General features: G+C 30.7%; 1 non-coding gene across 1 annotated transcript; it reads left to right on the forward strand.

The window, feature by feature from the left end:
* The first annotated feature begins 3,494 nt into the window (after positions 1–3,494).
* LOC112133227 (U6 spliceosomal RNA) lies at positions 3,495–3,597 on the forward strand. Its single transcript, XR_002914909.2, has one exon. It is a non-coding gene; the product is annotated as a U6 spliceosomal RNA (small nuclear RNA).
* Positions 3,598–3,935: the final 338 nt, after the last annotated feature.

Raw genomic sequence — 3,935 nt, forward strand, 5'->3', positions numbered from 1 at the left:
GTTGCGATTGCTTTTGGCATCTTTATCATGAAATCTTTGCCAGTTCCTACGTCCAGAATAATATTGCCTAGGTTTTCTTCAGGGTTTTCATAGTTTTGTGTGATGCCTTTAAGTCTTCAATCCATCTTGAGTTGATTTTTGTATATGGAGTAAGGAAAAGTCCAGTTTCAATCTTCTGCATATGGCAAACCAGTTATTCCAACACCATTTATTGAATATCCTTTCTCCATTGCTTGTTTTTGTCAGCTTTGTCAAAGATCAGATGGTTGCAAGTGCGTGGCCTTATTTGTGGCCTCTCTATTCTATTCTCTTGGTTTCTCTGTCTTTTTGTACCGGTATTACGTGGTTTGGTTACCGTGGCCCTGTAGTGTTGTTTGAAGATGGGCAATGTGATGCCTCCAGCTTTGTTCTTTTTGCTTTGGATTACCTTGGTTCCTCAGGCTCTTTTTGGTTCCATATGAATTACATTTTTTTCCTAATTTTGTGAATAATGTCATTGGTAGTTTGATGGAAATATGTACTTATTGGCTACTTTCATATCTTCTTGGGAGAAATACCTATCCAAAACCTTTGCCCATTGCTCAATTAAATAATTAGACATTTTATGATTGAATTATAAGAATGACTTTTTATATTCTGGGTACAAATTCCTTATCAGGTATATGATTTGCAATTATCTTTCCCACTTTGTTATATTTTCAAAACAAAAACTTTAAATTTTTGATGAAGTTCAATTTAAGTATTTTTCCTTTAGTCCCTTGTGGTTTGGGTGCTTATGTAAGAAACAACCACGTAAATATAAGTCAAATGATTTACTCCTATGTTTCCTTCTAAGAGGTTTATATTTTTTACCCTTACATTTAGATCTTCAATCCATTTGAATTATTTTATGTGGTTTAATGTAGGGGTATAAGTTACTGATAGATATATAGATAGATAGATAGATAGATAGATAGATAGATAGATAGAGAGATAGAGAGATAGACAGATGATAGAGATATCCAGTTGTTCCAGCACCATTTGTTAAAAAAAATAAAATAAAATATTATTTCTTCACTGCATTTTCTTGGCATCCTGAGTGAAAATCACTTGACCATGGAAATACAGGATTATTTATGGAGTCTTAATTGTATTCCATTGACCTACACATTAAACCTTATACCACTACTACACTGTCTTGATTACCTCAGCTTTTAAGATATGATATCAAGAAGTGTGAGTCCTCCAACTTTGTTCTTCTTCAAGATTGTGTTGGCTGGTTTGGTCTCTGACATTTCTATATGTATTTTAAGATCAGCTTGTCAATATCAGCAAAGAAAAAAAGCATATGATATTTAGACGAGGAATATGTTAAAACTGTAGATCTAATTGGAGAATGTTTCAATCTTCAGAATATAGAGTCTTCCAATCTAAGAACATGGGAAGTCTTTCCATTTATTTAAGTCTTTAATTTCTCTCAACAATGTTTGTGGTATTAAGTGTGCAAGTCTTGCACTTCCATCATTAAATTTATTCTTAAATATTTAATTATTTAGATGCTATTTTAAATGGCATCAAGTTCATTTCCAGATTATTCATTACTAGTGTAGAAAAACACAACTAATTTTTATGTATTGATCTTGAATCCTGCAAACTTGTCTAACTTGTTTATGAGCACTAGTGGATTTTTTGGTATATAATTTGGGATTTTCTATTTGCAAGCTCATGTAATATTTAAATAGAGAGAGTGTTACTTCTGATCTTGTAATCTTGATGTCTTTTATTCCTTTTTCTTGCATAAATGCCAAGGCTGGAATCTCCAGCACGGTGCTGAATAACAAGTAGTGAGAATGAAAATCTTTATTTTGTGAATTATCTTAGAAAAAAAAGATTTTGATCTTTCACCATTGAGTATGATGTTAGCTGTGGGGTTTTTGTTAGCCAGCTTTCCAGGTTCAGGTAATCGTCTGCTATCATGAAATAGTTTAGGATTTTATCAAAGGCTTTTTCTGTGTCTATGGGATCATCATGTGTTTTATTATTATTGTTTTTCTAGTATGGCATATTATAATTTTTTTGTTGTATGTTGAACTAATCTGTATTCCTTTGATACATTGCATCTGGTCCCACTTTGTCCTACCTGGTGTAATTCTTTTAAGATATTGCTGGACACGATTTGCCAGTATTTTGGTAAGAATTTTTTGTGCTTATATTCACAAGGGATAATGGTCTATAGTGATATTTTCTTGTGATGTTCTTGTCTGATTTTGGTATGATGGCAGTGCTGGTCTCATAGAATAAGTTGAGAAGGGCTCACTTCTAATATATCTTGGAAAAGCTTGCAAAAAAATGGTATTAATTTTTTTTTAAATTGGTAGAATTCACCAGTAAAGACATCTAGTCCTAAATTTTTTTATGGAATTTTTAAAAATATTATTTCAATCCCTTGATTTGTTTTTTTTTTTCATTTTCTGTTTCTTTTGAGTAGATTTTGGCAGTCTGTATCTTTCTAAGAATTTGTATCTTTCTCTAATTTAGCCAATCATTTTGTATACAGTTGTATATAGCAATCCTTTATCTCTTTAATATAAAGTTGGTAGTATTGTTCCCTTTTTCATCCTGATTTTAGTAATTTGAGTATCCTCTCTTTTTCTTGATTATGCTAGCTAAAGATATGTCAATTGTGTTAATTTATTTCAAAGATCTAGTGTTTGGTTTTTTTGTTGTTGTTCTCTATAGTTTTTGTATCCCCATCTCATTTATTTTCATTCAAATTTTTATTATTTAATTATTTCTGCTTGATTAAGGTTTCTCTTGATATTCTTTTTCCATTCCCTTAAGAAGGAAGATTGGGTTACTGATTTGTGATCTCTCTTCTTTTTTAATACAGGTATTTGCAGACATACAGTTTTCTCTAATCATTGTTTTAGCTTCATCTCATAAGTTTTGTTATACACTGGTCTTTTTCAAATTCATTTTGAAGTACTTTCTGATCTGTCTTGTGACTTATTCTTTGATGATTTAGAAAGATGAGACTTAATTTCTACACATTTATAAATTCCCAAACTTTTATTTTCTTAATTTATTTCTAATTTTATTCCATTGTTATTAGAAAACATACTCTGCATGATTTAAATTCTTTAAATTTATTGAAGCTAATTTTATGGCTTAATTTATGGTCTATCTGGAGAAATGTTCCACATGCACTTGAGAAGAATTTGACTTCTGTTTTGTCGGATGGATTATTTTATATAAGATGTCTGCTCATTCTGGCTGGTTTATATTGTCATTCAAGTATTCCATTTCCTTGCTTATCTTATGCCTAATTGTCCTATCTGTAATTGAAAGTTGGTTATTAAAATCTCCAACTGTTACCATTAAATTGTCAAACTCCCCCTTCAATTATGTCAGTTTTGTTTCGTATATTTCGTGGCTCTGTTGTTAGGCACATTTATACCTTCTTGTTTGATTGACCATTTTATTATTATAGAATATAATTTTTGTCATTAGCAATAACTTTATAGTCTTAAAGTACATTTTGTTAGAACTATACATAGAAGATTAGCATTGCCTCAGTGCAAGGATGACACACAAATTCATAAAGCATCCCATAATTTTTTAAAAGTGTATTATGTCTTCTATTTGTATCACTACCTCAGTTTTCTTTATGTTATTGTTTGTTTGCCTGGGATATCTGTTTCTATCCTTTTTCTTTAAACCTATTTGTATCATTCACTTGAAGTATGTGTGTTGTAGCAATACATAGCTATATCTATTTTTTCATTCTGGTAATTTCAGCCTATTACATGGATAATTAGAATATTTGATTAATTTGCATTTAGTGTAATTCCTGACAGTTTGAGACATATGTCTGCCATTCAGCTATTTGTTTTTACATATCATGTGTAATTTCTGTTTTTGTTTCTCCATTTTTTTCCTCATTACTGCCTTCTCTT

Source organism: Pongo abelii, chromosome 3 (assembly GCF_028885655.2).
Source record: "Pongo abelii isolate AG06213 chromosome 3, NHGRI_mPonAbe1-v2.0_pri, whole genome shotgun sequence".
Lineage (NCBI taxonomy): Eukaryota > Metazoa > Chordata > Mammalia > Primates > Hominidae > Pongo > Pongo abelii.